General features: G+C 34.7%; 17 non-coding genes across 17 annotated transcripts; all 17 read left to right on the top strand.

Annotated features, from left to right (window-relative positions):
• The first annotated feature begins 54 nt into the window (after window positions 1-54).
• TRNAS-GCU (transfer RNA serine (anticodon GCU)) lies at window positions 55-136 on the top strand. Its single transcript has one exon. It is a non-coding gene; the product is annotated as a tRNA-Ser (tRNA).
• An 871-nt stretch (window positions 137-1,007) lies between these two features.
• On the top strand, window positions 1,008-1,089 carry TRNAS-GCU (transfer RNA serine (anticodon GCU)). Its single transcript has one exon. It is a non-coding gene; the product is annotated as a tRNA-Ser (tRNA).
• A 403-nt stretch (window positions 1,090-1,492) lies between these two features.
• Window positions 1,493-1,574, top strand: TRNAS-GCU (transfer RNA serine (anticodon GCU)). The gene has a single exon. It is a non-coding gene; the product is annotated as a tRNA-Ser (tRNA).
• Window positions 1,575-2,935: 1,361 nt separating this feature from the next.
• Window positions 2,936-3,017, top strand: TRNAS-GCU (transfer RNA serine (anticodon GCU)). The gene has a single exon. It is a non-coding gene; the product is annotated as a tRNA-Ser (tRNA).
• Window positions 3,018-3,888: 871 nt separating this feature from the next.
• Window positions 3,889-3,970, top strand: TRNAS-GCU (transfer RNA serine (anticodon GCU)). Its single transcript has one exon. It is a non-coding gene; the product is annotated as a tRNA-Ser (tRNA).
• An 872-nt stretch (window positions 3,971-4,842) lies between these two features.
• On the top strand, window positions 4,843-4,924 carry TRNAS-GCU (transfer RNA serine (anticodon GCU)). The gene has a single exon. It is a non-coding gene; the product is annotated as a tRNA-Ser (tRNA).
• A 405-nt stretch (window positions 4,925-5,329) lies between these two features.
• TRNAS-GCU (transfer RNA serine (anticodon GCU)) lies at window positions 5,330-5,411 on the top strand. The gene has a single exon. It is a non-coding gene; the product is annotated as a tRNA-Ser (tRNA).
• An 872-nt stretch (window positions 5,412-6,283) lies between these two features.
• On the top strand, window positions 6,284-6,366 carry TRNAS-GCU (transfer RNA serine (anticodon GCU)). The gene has a single exon. It is a non-coding gene; the product is annotated as a tRNA-Ser (tRNA).
• A 375-nt stretch (window positions 6,367-6,741) lies between these two features.
• On the top strand, window positions 6,742-6,823 carry TRNAS-GCU (transfer RNA serine (anticodon GCU)). The gene has a single exon. It is a non-coding gene; the product is annotated as a tRNA-Ser (tRNA).
• A 402-nt stretch (window positions 6,824-7,225) lies between these two features.
• On the top strand, window positions 7,226-7,307 carry TRNAS-GCU (transfer RNA serine (anticodon GCU)). The gene has a single exon. It is a non-coding gene; the product is annotated as a tRNA-Ser (tRNA).
• A 1,355-nt stretch (window positions 7,308-8,662) lies between these two features.
• Window positions 8,663-8,744, top strand: TRNAS-GCU (transfer RNA serine (anticodon GCU)). The gene has a single exon. It is a non-coding gene; the product is annotated as a tRNA-Ser (tRNA).
• An 891-nt stretch (window positions 8,745-9,635) lies between these two features.
• TRNAS-GCU (transfer RNA serine (anticodon GCU)) lies at window positions 9,636-9,717 on the top strand. Its single transcript has one exon. It is a non-coding gene; the product is annotated as a tRNA-Ser (tRNA).
• Window positions 9,718-10,118: 401 nt separating this feature from the next.
• Window positions 10,119-10,200, top strand: TRNAS-GCU (transfer RNA serine (anticodon GCU)). Its single transcript has one exon. It is a non-coding gene; the product is annotated as a tRNA-Ser (tRNA).
• A 404-nt stretch (window positions 10,201-10,604) lies between these two features.
• Window positions 10,605-10,686, top strand: TRNAS-GCU (transfer RNA serine (anticodon GCU)). Its single transcript has one exon. It is a non-coding gene; the product is annotated as a tRNA-Ser (tRNA).
• A 401-nt stretch (window positions 10,687-11,087) lies between these two features.
• Window positions 11,088-11,169, top strand: TRNAS-GCU (transfer RNA serine (anticodon GCU)). The gene has a single exon. It is a non-coding gene; the product is annotated as a tRNA-Ser (tRNA).
• A 403-nt stretch (window positions 11,170-11,572) lies between these two features.
• TRNAS-GCU (transfer RNA serine (anticodon GCU)) lies at window positions 11,573-11,654 on the top strand. Its single transcript has one exon. It is a non-coding gene; the product is annotated as a tRNA-Ser (tRNA).
• An 871-nt stretch (window positions 11,655-12,525) lies between these two features.
• On the top strand, window positions 12,526-12,607 carry TRNAS-GCU (transfer RNA serine (anticodon GCU)). The gene has a single exon. It is a non-coding gene; the product is annotated as a tRNA-Ser (tRNA).
• Window positions 12,608-12,656: the final 49 nt, after the last annotated feature.

Raw genomic sequence — 12,656 nt, 5'->3', positions numbered from 1 at the left:
TTTGGTTATAAAACAGCTGGAAACTAACCAAAGAAAAAAAAATGAAAATAAGTTGACGAGGTGGCCGAGTGGTTAAGGCGATGGACAGCTAATCCATTGTGCTCTGCATGCATGGGTTCAAATCCCATCCTCGTCGGGTGTTTTTGTAAATTACCCTTATTGTCTTCCAAAGCCCAAGATTGCAGGCAGGGCTAATACTGCCAAAACAGGTTGAAATTTGTTAAGCCGATTAGAGGAGCAGAACTCTAGAAACTTGTGTAAATGATAAACCTTCTAGAAAATGTTTGCATGGAACTATTACTACAAATGTTTTTTTTTGTAGATGTGTTCTAGTAGACCTATATATACACTCATCTAGTTCTTGCATGCCATTTAATGACATTTTTATAAACAAGAAAAGATTTGATTTTAAATAAGGGAAAATAAATTTAGAATACATATTACTGACACTTCTCAAAATTTGTAAAACACTTTTTAGGGATCAGGTTTGGTTATAAAACAGCTGGAAACTAACCAAAGAAAAAAATGAAAATAAGTTGACGAGGTGGCCGAGTGGTTAAGGCGATGGACTGCTAATCCATTGTGCTCTGCATCCCATCCTCGTCGGGTGTTTTTGTAAATGACCCTTATTGTCTTCCAAAGCCCAAGATTGCAGGCAGGGCTAATACTGCCAAAACAGGTTGAAATTTGTTAAGCCGATTAGAGGAGCAGAACTCTAAAAACTTGTGTAAATGATAAACCTTCTAGAAAATGTTTGCATGGAACTATTACTACAAATGTTTTTTTTGTAGATGTGTTCTAGTAGACCTATATATACACTCATCTAGTTCTTGCATGCCATTTAATGACATTTTTATAAACAAGAAAAGATTTGATTTTAAATAAGGGAAAATAAATTTAGAATACATATTACTGACACTTCTCAAAATTTGTAAAACACTTTTTAGGGATCAGGTTTGGTTATAAAACAGCTGGAAACTAACCAAAGAAAAAAATGAAAATAAGTTGACGAGGTGGCCGAGTGGTTAAGGCGATGGACTGCTAATCCATTGTGCTCTGCATGCATGGGTTCAAATCCCGTCCTCGACGGGTGTTTTTGTAAATGACCCTTATTGTCTTCCAAAGCCCAAGATTGCAGGCAGGGCTAATACTGCCAAAACAGGTTGAAATTTGTTAAGCCGATTAGAGGAGCAGAACTCTAAAAACTTGTGTAAATGATAAACCTTCAAGAAAATGTTTGCATGGAACTATTACTACAAATGTTTTTTTTTTGTAGATGTGTTCTAGTAGACCTATATATACACTCATCTAGTTCTTGCATGCCATTTAATGACATTTTTATAAACAAGAATAGATTTGATTTTAAATAAGGGAAAATAAATTTAGAATACATATTACTGACACTTCTCAAAATTTGTAAAACACTTTTTAGGGATCAGGTTTGGTTATAAAACAGCTGGAAACTAACCAAAGAAAAAAATGAAAGTAAGTTGACGAGGTGGCCGAGTGGTTAAGGCGATGGACTGCTAATCCATTGTGCTCTGCATGCATGGGTTCAAATCCCATCCTCGTCGGGTGTTTTTGTAAATGACCCTTATTGTCTTCCAAAGCCCAAGATTGCAGGCAGGGCTAATACTGCCAAAACAGGTTGAAATTTGTTAAGCCGATTAGAGGAGCAGAACTCTAAAAACTTGTGTAAATGATAAACCTTCTAGAAAATGTTTGCATGGAGCTATTACTACAAATGTTTTTTTTTGTAGATGTGTTCTAGTAGACCTATATATACACTCATCTAGTTCTTGCATGCCATTTAATGACATTTTTATAAACAAGAAAAGATTTGATTTTAAATAAGGGAAAATAAATTTAGAATACATATTACTGACACTTCTCAAAATTTGTAAAACACTTTTTAGGGATCAGGTTTGGTTATAAAACAGCTGGAAACTAACCAAAGAAAAAAATGAAAATAAGTTGACGAGGTGGCCGAGTGGTTAAGGCGATGGACTGCTAATCCATTGTGCTCTGCATCCCATCCTCGTCGGGTGTTTTTGTAAATGACCCTTATTGTCTTCCAAAGCCCAAGATTGCAGGCAGGGCTAATACTGCCAAAACAGGTTGAAATTTGTTAAGCCGATTAGAGGAGCAGAACTCTAAAAACTTGTGTAAATGATAAACCTTCAAGAAAATGTTTGCATGGAACTATTACTACAAATGTTTTTTTTTTGTAGATGTGTTCTAGTAGACCTATATATACACTCATCTAGTTCTTGCATGCCATTTAATGACATTTTTATAAACAAGAATAGATTTGATTTTAAATAAGGGAAAATAAATTTAGAATACATATTACTGACACTTCTCAAAATTTGTAAAACACTTTTTAGGGATCAGGTTTGGTTATAAAACAGCTGGAAACTAACCAAAGAAAAAAAAAAATGAAAATAAGTTGACGTGGTGGCCGAGTGGTTAAGGCGATGGACAGCTAATCCATTGTGCTCTGCATGCATGGGTTCAAATCCCATCCTCGTCGGGTGTTTTTGTAAATGACCCTTATTGTCTTCCAAAGCCCAAGATTGCAGGCAGGGCTAATACTGCCAAAACAGGTTGAAATTTGTTAAGCCGATTAGAGGAGCAGAACTCTAAAAACTTGTGTAAATGATAAACCTTCTAGAAAATGTTTGCATGGAACTATTACTACAAATGTTTTTTTGTAGATGTGTTCTAGTAGACCTATATATACACTCATCTAGTTCTTGCATGCCATTTAATGACATTTTTATAAACAAGAAAAGATTTGATTTTAAATAAGGGAAAATAAATTTAGAATACATATTACTGACACTTCTCAAAATTTTTAAAACACTTTTTAGGGATCAGGTTTGGTTATAAAACAGCTGGAAACTAACCAAAGAAAAAAAAATGAAAATAAGTTGACGAGGTGGCCGAGTGGTTAAGGCGATGGACAGCTAATCCATTGTGCTCTGCATGCATGGGTTCAAATCCCATCCTCGTCGGGTGTTTTTGTAAATTACCCTTATTGTCTTCCAAAGCCCAAGATTGCAGGCAGGGCTAATACTGCCAAAACAGGTTGAAATTTGTTAAGCCGATTAGAGGAGCAGAACTCTAGAAACTTGTGTAAATGATAAACCTTCTAGAAAATGTTTGCATGGAACTATTACTACAAATGTTTTTTTTTGTAGATGTGTTCTAGTAGACCTATATATACACTCATCTAGTTCTTGCATGCCATTTAATGACATTTTTATAAACAAGAAAAGATTTGATTTTAAATAAGGGAAAATAAATTTAGAATACATATTACTGACACTTCTCAAAATTTGTAAAACACTTTTTAGGGATCAGGTTTGGTTATAAAACAGCTGGAAACTAACCAAAGAAAAAAATGAAAATAAGTTGACGAGGTGGCCGAGTGGTTAAGGCGATGGACTGCTAATCCATTGTGCTCTGCATCCCATCCTCGTCGGGTGTTTTTGTAAATGACCCTTATTGTCTTCCAAAGCCCAAGATTGCAGGCAGGGCTAATACTGCCAAAACAGGTTGAAATTTGTTAAGCCGATTAGAGGAGCAGAACTCTAAAAACTTGTGTAAATGATAAACCTTCTAGAAAATGTTTGCATGGAACTATTACTACAAATGTTTTTTTTGTAGATGTGTTCTAGTAGACCTATATATACACTCATCTAGTTCTTGCATGCCATTTAATGACATTTTTATAAACAAGAAAAGATTTGATTTTAAATAAGGGAAAATAAATTTAGAATACATATTACTGACACTTCTCAAAATTTGTAAAACACTTTTTAGGGATCAGGTTTGGTTATAAAACAGCTGGAAACTAACCAAAGAAAAAAATGAAAATAAGTTGACGAGGTGGCCGAGTGGTTAAGGCGATGGACTGCTAATCCATTGTGCTCTGCATGCATGGGTTCAAATCCCATCCTCGTCGGGTGTTTTTGTAAATGACCCTTATTGTCTTCCAAAGCCCAAGATTGCAGGCAGGGCTAATACTGCCAAAACAGGTTGAAATTTGTTAAGCCGATTAGAGGAGCAGAACTCTAAAAACTTGTGTAAATGATAAACCTTCTAGAAAATGTTTGCATGGAGCTATTACTACAAATGTTTTTTTTTGTAGATGTGTTCTAGTAGACCTATATATACACTCATCTAGTTCTTGCATGCCATTTAATGACATTTTTATAAACAAGAAAAGATTTGATTTTAAATAAGGGAAAATAAATTTAGAATACATATTACTGACACTTCTCAAAATTTGTAAAACACTTTTTAGGGATCAGGTTTGGTTATAAAACAGCTGGAAACTAACCAAAGAAAAAAATGAAAATAAGTTGACGAGGTGGCCGAGTGGTTAAGGCGATGGACTGCTAATCCATTGTGCTCTGCATCCCATCCTCGTCGGGTGTTTTTGTAAATGACCCTTATTGTCTTCCAAAGCCCAAGATTGCAGGCAGGGCTAATACTGCCAAAACAGGTTGAAATTTGTTAAGCCGATTAGAGGAGCAGAACTCTAAAAACTTGTGTAAATGATAAACCTTCTAGAAAATGTTTGCATGGAACTATTACTACAAATGTTTTTTTTGTAGATGTGTTCTAGTAGACCTATATATACACTCATCTAGTTCTTGCATGCCATTTAATGACATTTTTATAAACAAGAAAAGATTTGATTTTAAATAAGGGAAAATAAATTTAGAATACATATTACTGACACTTCTCAAAATTTGTAAAACACTTTTTAGGGATCAGGTTTGGTTATAAAACAGCTGGAAACTAACCAAAGAAAAAAATTGAAAATAAGTTGACGAGGTGGCCAAGTGGTTAAGGCGATGGACTGCTAATCCATTGTGCTCTGCATGCATGGGTTCAAATCCCATCCTCGTCGGGTGTTTTTGGAAATGACCCTTATTGTCTTCCAAAGCTCAAGATTGCAGGCAGGGCTAATACTGCCAAAACAGGTTGAAATTTGTTAAGCCGATTAGAGGAGCAGAACTCTAAAAACTTGTGTAAATGATAAACCTTCTAGAAAATGTTTGCATGGAACTATTACTACAAATGTTTTTTTTTGTAGATGTGTTCTAGTAGACCTATATATACACTCATCTAGTTCTTGCATGCCATTTAATGACATTTTTATAAACAAGAAAAGATTTGATTTTAAATAAGGGAAAATAAATTTAGAATACATATTACTGACACTTCTCAAAATTTGTAAAACACTTTTTAGGGATCAGGTTTGGTTATAAAACAGCTGGAAACTAACCAAAGAAAAAAAAAGTGAAAATAAGTTGACGAGGTGGCCGAGTGGTTAAGGCGATGGACAGCTAATCCATTGTGCTCTGCATGCATGGGTTCAAATCCCATCCTCGTCGGGTGTTTTTGTAAATTACCCTTATTGTCTTCCAAAGCCCAAGATTGCAGGCAGGGCTAATACTGCCAAAACAGGTTGAAATTTGTTAAGCCGATTAGAGGAGCAGAACTCTAGAAACTTGTGTAAATGATAAACCTTCTAGAAAATGTTTGCATGGAACTATTACTACAAATGTTTTTTTTTGTAGATGTGTTCTAGTAGACCTATATATACACTCATCTAGTTCTTGCATGCCATTTAATGACATTTTTATAAACAAGAAAAGATTTGATTTTAAATAAGGGAAAATAAATTTAGAATACATATTACTGACACTTCTCAAAATTTGTAAAACACTTTTTAGGGATCAGGTTTGGTTATAAAACAGCTGGAAACTAACCAAAGAAAAAAATGAAAATAAGTTGACGAGGTGGCCGAGTGGTTAAGGCGATGGACTGCTAATCCATTGTGCTCTGCATCCCATCCTCGTCGGGTGTTTTTGTAAATGACCCTTATTGTCTTCCAAAGCCCAAGATTGCAGGCAGGGCTAATACTGCCAAAACAGGTTGAAATTTGTTAAGCCGATTAGAGGAGCAGAACTCTAAAAACTTGTGTAAATGATAAACCTTCTAGAAAATGTTTGCATGGAACTATTACTACAAATGTTTTTTTTGTAGATGTGTTCTAGTAGACCTATATATACACTCATCTAGTTCTTGCATGCCATTTAATGACATTTTTATAAACAAGAAAAGATTTGATTTTAAATAAGGGAAAATAAATTTAGAATACATATTACTGACACTTCTCAAAATTTGTAAAACACTTTTTAGGGATCAGGTTTGGTTATAAAACAGCTGGAAACTAACCAAAGAAAAAAATTGAAAATAAGTTGACGAGGTGGCCGAGTGGTTAAGGCGATGGACTGCTAATCCATTGTGCTCTGCATGCATGGGTTCAAATCCCATCCTTTGTCTTCCAAAGCCCAAGATTGCAGGCAGGGCTAATACTGCCAAAACAGGTTGAAATTTGTTAAGCCGATTAGAGGAGCAGAACTCTAGAAACTTGTGTAAATGATAAACCTTCTAGAAAATGTTTGCATGGAACTATTACTACAAATGTTTTTTTTTGTAGATGTGTTCTAGTAGACCTATATATACACTCATCTAGTTCTTGCATGCCATTTAATGACATTTTTATAAACAAGAAAAGATTTGATTTTAAATAAGGGAAAATAAATTTAGAATACATATTACTGACACTTCTCAAAATTTGTAAAACACTTTTTAGGGATCAGGTTTGGTTATAAAACAGCTGGAAACTAACCAAAGAAAAAAATTAAAAAATAAGTTGACGAGGTGGCCGAGTGGTTAAGGTGATGGACTGCTAAACCATTGTGCTCTGCATGCATGGGTTCAAATCCCATCCTCGTCGGGTGTTTTTGTAAATGACCCTTATTGTCTTCCAAAGCCCAAAATTGCAGGCAGGGCTAATACTGCCAAAACAGGTTGAAATTTGTTAAGCCGATTAGAGGAGCAGAACTCTAAAAACTTGTGTAAATGATAAACCTTCAAGAAAATGTTTGCATGGAACTATTACTACAAATGGTTTTTTTTGTAGATGTGTTCTAGTAGACCTATATATACACTCATCTAGTTATTGCATGCCATTTAATAACATTTTTATAAACAAGAAAAGATTTGATTTTAAATAAGGGAAAATAAATTTAGAATACATATTACTGACACTTCTCAAAATTTGTAAAACACTTTTTAGGGATCAGGTTTGGTTATAAAACAGCTGGAAACTAACCAAAGAAAAAAATGAAAATAAGTTGACGAGGTGGCCGAGTGGTTAAGGCGATGGACTGCTAATCCATTGTGCTCTGCATGCATGGGTTCAAATCCCGTCCTCGACGGGTGTTTTTGTAAATGACCCTTATTGTCTTCCAAAGCCCAAGATTGCAGGCAGGGCTAATACTGCCAAAACAGGTTGAAATTTGTTAAGCCGATTAGAGGAGCAGAACTCTAAAAACTTGTGTAAATGATAAACCTTCTAGAAAATGTTTGCATGGAACTATTACTACAAATGTTTTTTTGTAGATGTGTTCTAGTAGACCTATATATACACTCATCTAGTTCTTGCATGCCATTTAATGACATTTTTATAAACAAGAAAAGATTTGATTTTAAATAAGGGAAAATAAATTTAGAATACATATTACTGACACTTCTCAAAATTTTTAAAACACTTTTTAGGGATCAGGTTTGGTTATAAAACAGCTGGAAACTAACCAAAGAAAAAAAAATGAAAATAAGTTGACGAGGTGGCCGAGTGGTTGAGGCGATGGACAGCTAATCCATTGTGCTCTGCATGCATGGGTTCAAATCCCATCCTCGTCGGGTGTTTTTGTAAATTACCCTTATTGTCTTCCAAAGCCCAAGATTGCAGGCAGGGCTAATACTGCCAAAACAGGTTGAAATTTGTTAAGCCGATTAGAGGAGCAGAACTCTAGAAACTTGTGTAAATGATAAACCTTCTAGAAAATGTTTGCATGGAACTATTACTACAAATGTTTTTTTTTGTAGATGTGTTCTAGTAGACCTATATATACACTCATCTAGTTCTTGCATGCCATTTAATGACATTTTTATAAACAAGAAAAGATTTGATTTTAAATAAGGGAAAATAAATTTAGAATACATATTACTGACACTTCTCAAAATTTGTAAAACACTTTTTAGGGATCAGGTTTGGTTATAAAACAGCTGGAAACTAACCAAAGAAAAAAATGAAAATAAGTTGACGAGGTGGCCGAGTGGTTAAGGCGATGGACTGCTAATCCATTGTGCTCTGCATCCCATCCTCGTCGGGTGTTTTTGTAAATGACCCTTATTGTCTTCCAAAGCCCAAGATTGCAGGCAGGGCTAATACTGCCAAAACAGGTTGAAATTTGTTAAGCCGATTAGAGGAGCAGAACTCTAAAAACTTGTGTAAATGATAAACCTTCTAGAAAATGTTTGCATGGAACTATTACTACAAATGTTTTTTTTGTAGATGTGTTCTAGTAGACCTATATATACACTCATCTAGTTCTTGCATGCCATTTAATGACATTTTTATAAACAAGAAAAGATTTGATTTTAAATAAGGGAAAATAAATTTAGAATACATATTACTGACACTTCTCAAAATTTGTAAAACACTTTTTAGGGATCAGGTTTGGTTATAAAACAGCTGGAAACTAACCAAAGAAAAAAATGAAAATAAGTTGACGAGGTGGCCGAGTGGTTAAGGCGATGGACTGCTAATCCATTGTGCTCTGCATGCATGGGTTCAAATCCCGTCCTCGACGGGTGTTTTTGTAAATGACCCTTATTGTCTTCCAAAGCCCAAGATTGCAGGCAGGGCTAATACTGCCAAAACAGGTTGAAATTTGTTAAGCCGATTAGAGGAGCAGAACTCTAAAAACTTGTGTAAATGATAAACCTTCAAGAAAATGTTTGCATGGAACTATTACTACAAATGTTTTTTTTTTGTAGATGTGTTCTAGTAGACCTATATATACACTCATCTAGTTCTTGCATGCCATTTAATGACATTTTTATAAACAAGAATAGATTTGATTTTAAATAAGGGAAAATAAATTTAGAATACATATTACTGACACTTCTCAAAATTTGTAAAACACTTTTTAGGGATCAGGTTTGGTTATAAAACAGCTGGAAACTAACCAAAGAAAAAAAAAATGAAAATAAGTTGACGTGGTGGCCGAGTGGATAAGGCGATGGACAGCTAATCCATTGTGCTCTGCATGCATGGGTTCAAATCCCATCCTCGTCGGGTGTTTTTGTAAATGACCCTTATTGTCTTCCAAAGCCCAAGATTGCAGGCAGGGCTAATACTGCCAAAACAGGTTGAAATTTGTTAAGCCGATTAGAGGAGCAGAACTCTAAAAACTTGTGTAAATGATAAACCTTCTAGAAAATGTTTGCATGGAACTATTACTACAAATGTTTTTTTTGTAGATGTGTTCTAGTAGACCTATATATACACTCATCTAGTTCTTGCATGCCATTTAATGACATTTTTATAAACAAGAAAAGATTTGATTTTAAATAAGGGAAAATAAATTTAGAATACATATTACTGACACTTCTCAAAATTTTTAAAACACTTTTTAGGGATCAGGTTTGGTTATAAAACAGCTGGAAACTAACCAAAGAAAAAAAAATGAAAATAAGTTGACGAGGTGGCCGAGTGGTTAAGGCGATGGACAGCTAATCCATTGTGCTCTGCATGCATGGGTTCAAATCCCATCCTCGTCGGGTGTTTTTGTAAATTACCCTTATTGTCTTCCAAAGCCCAAGATTGCAGGCAGGGCTAATACTGCCAAAACAGGTTGAAATTTGTTAAGCCGATTAGAGGAGCAGAACTCTAAAAACTTGTGTAAATGATAAACCTTCTAGAAAATGTTTGCATGGAACTATTACTACAAATGTTTTTTTTGTAGATGTGTTCTAGTAGACCTATATATACACTCATCTAGTTCTTGCATGCCATTTAATGACATTTTTATAAACAAGAAAAGATTTGATTTTAAATAAGGGAAAATAAATTTAGAATACATATTACTGACACTTCTCAAAATTTTTAAAACACTTTTTAGGGATCAGGTTTGGTTATAAAACAGCTGGAAACTAACCAAAGAAAAAAATGAAAATAAGTTGACGAGGTGGCCGAGTGGTTAAGGCGATGGACAGCTAATCCATTGTGCTCTGCATGCATGGGTTCAAATCCCATCCTCGTCGGGTGTTTTTGTAAATTACCCTTATTGTCTTCCAAAGCCCAAGATTGCAGGCAGGGCTAATACTGCCAAAACAGGTTGAAATTTGTTAAGCCGATTAGAGGAGCAGAACTCTAGAAACTTGTGTAAATGATAAACCTTCTAGAAAATGTTTGCATGGAACTATTACTACAAATGTTTTTTTTTGTAGATGTGTTCTAGTAGACCTATATATACACTCATCTAGTTCTTGCATGCCATTTAATGACATTTTTATAAACAAGAAAAGATTTGATTTTAAATAAGGGAAAATAAATTTAGAATACATATTACTGACACTTCTCAAAATTTTTAAAACACTTTTTAGGGATCAGGTTTGGTTATAAAACAGCTGGAAACTAACCAAAGAAAAAAAAATGAAAATAAGTTGACGAGGTGGCCGAGTGGTTAAGGCGATGGACAGCTAATCCATTGTGCTCTGCATGCATGGGTTCAAATCCCATCCTCGTCGGGTGTTTTTGTAAATTACCCTTATTGTCTTCCAAAGCCCAAGATTGCAGGCAGGGCTAATACTGCCAAAACAGGTTGAAATTTGTTAAGCCGATTAGAGGAGCAGAACTCTAAAAACTTGTGTAAATGATAAACCTTCTAGAAAATGTTTGCATGGAACTATTACTACAAATGTTTTTTTTGTAGATGTGTTCTAGTAGACCTTTATATACACTCATCTAGTTCTTGCATGCCATTTAATGACATTTTTATAAACAAGAAAAGATTTGATTTTAAATAAGGGAAAATAAATTTAGAATACATATTACTGACACTTCTCAAAATTTGTAAAACACTTTTTAGGGATCAGGTTTGGTTATAAAACAGCTGGAAACTAACCAAAGAAAAAAATGAAAGTAAGTTGACGAGGTGGCCGAGTGGTTAAGGCGATGGACTGCTAATCCATTGTGCTCTGCATGCATGGGTTCAAATCCCATCCTCGTCGGGTGTTTTTGTAAATGACCCTTATTGTCTTCCAAAGCCCAAGATTGCAGGCAGGGCTAATACTGCCAAAACAGGTTGAAATTTGTTAAGCCGATTAGAGGAGCAGAACTCTAAAAACTTGTGTAAATGATAAACCTTCTAGAAAATGTTTGCATGGAACTATTACTACAAATGTTTTTTTTGTAGATGTGTTCTAGTAGACCTATATATACACTCATCTAGTTCTTGCATGCCATTTAATGACATTTTTATAAACAAGAAAAGATTTGATTTTAAATAAGGGAAAATAAATTTAGAATACATATTACTGACACTTCTCAAAATTTTTAAAACACTTTTTAGGGATCAGGTTTGGTTATAAAACAGCTGGAAACTAACCAAAGAAAAAAAAATGAAAATAAGTTGACGAGGTGGCCGAGTGGTTAAGGCGATGGACAGCTAATCCATTGTGCTCTGCATGCATGGGTTCAAATCCCATCCTTGTCGGGTGTTTTTGTAAATTACCCTTATTGTCTTCCAAAGCCCAAGATTGCAGGCAGGGCTAATACTGCCAAAACAGGTTGAAATTTGTTAAGCCGATTAGAGGAGCAGAACTCTAGAAACTTGTGTAAATGATAAACCTTCTAGAAAATGTTTGCATGGAACTATTACTACAAATGTTTTTTTTTGTAGATGTGTTCTAGTAGACCTATATATACACTCATCTAGTTCTTGCATGCCATTTAATGACATTTTTATAAACAAGAAAAGATTTGATTTTAAATAAGGGAAAATAAATTTAGAATACATATTACTGACACTTCTCAAAATTTGTAAAACACTTTTTAGGGATCAGGTTTGGTTATAAAACAGCTGGAAACTAACCAAAGAAAAAAATGAAAATAAGTTGACGAGGTGGCCGAGTGGTTAAGGCGATGGACTGCTAATCCATTGTGCTCTGCATCCCATCCTCGTCGGGTGTTTTTGTAAATGACCCTTATTGTCTTCCAAAGCCCAAGATTGCAGGCAGGGCTAATACTGCCAAAACAGGTTGAAATTTGTTAAGCCGATTAGAGGAGCAGAACTCTAAAAACTTGTGTAAATGATAAACCTTCTAGAAAATGTTTGCATGGAACTATTACTACAAATGTTTTTTTTGTAGATGTGTTCTAGTAGACCTATATATACACTCATCTAGTTCTTGCATGCCATTTAATGACATTTTTATAAACAAGAAAAGATTTGATTTTAAATAAGGGAAAATAAATTTAGAATACATATTACTGACACTTCTCAAAATTTGTAAAACACTTTTTAGGGATCAGGTTTGGTTATAAAACAGCTGGAAACTAACCAAAGAAAAAAATGAAAATAAGTTGACGAGGTGGCCGAGTGGTTAAGGCGATGGACTGCTAATCCATTGTGCTCTGCATGCATGGGTTCAAATCCCGTCCTCGACGGGTGTTTTTTGTAAATGACCCTTATTGTCTTCCAAAGCCCAAGATTGCA

Source organism: Rhinoderma darwinii, unplaced genomic scaffold, assembly GCF_050947455.1.
Source record: "Rhinoderma darwinii isolate aRhiDar2 unplaced genomic scaffold, aRhiDar2.hap1 Scaffold_554, whole genome shotgun sequence".
In the NCBI taxonomy this organism is placed as follows: Eukaryota; Metazoa; Chordata; class Amphibia; order Anura; family Rhinodermatidae; genus Rhinoderma; species Rhinoderma darwinii.
The sequence above is the reverse complement of the archived record's forward strand: the minus strand, read 5'-3'. Positions and strand labels throughout refer to the sequence as shown.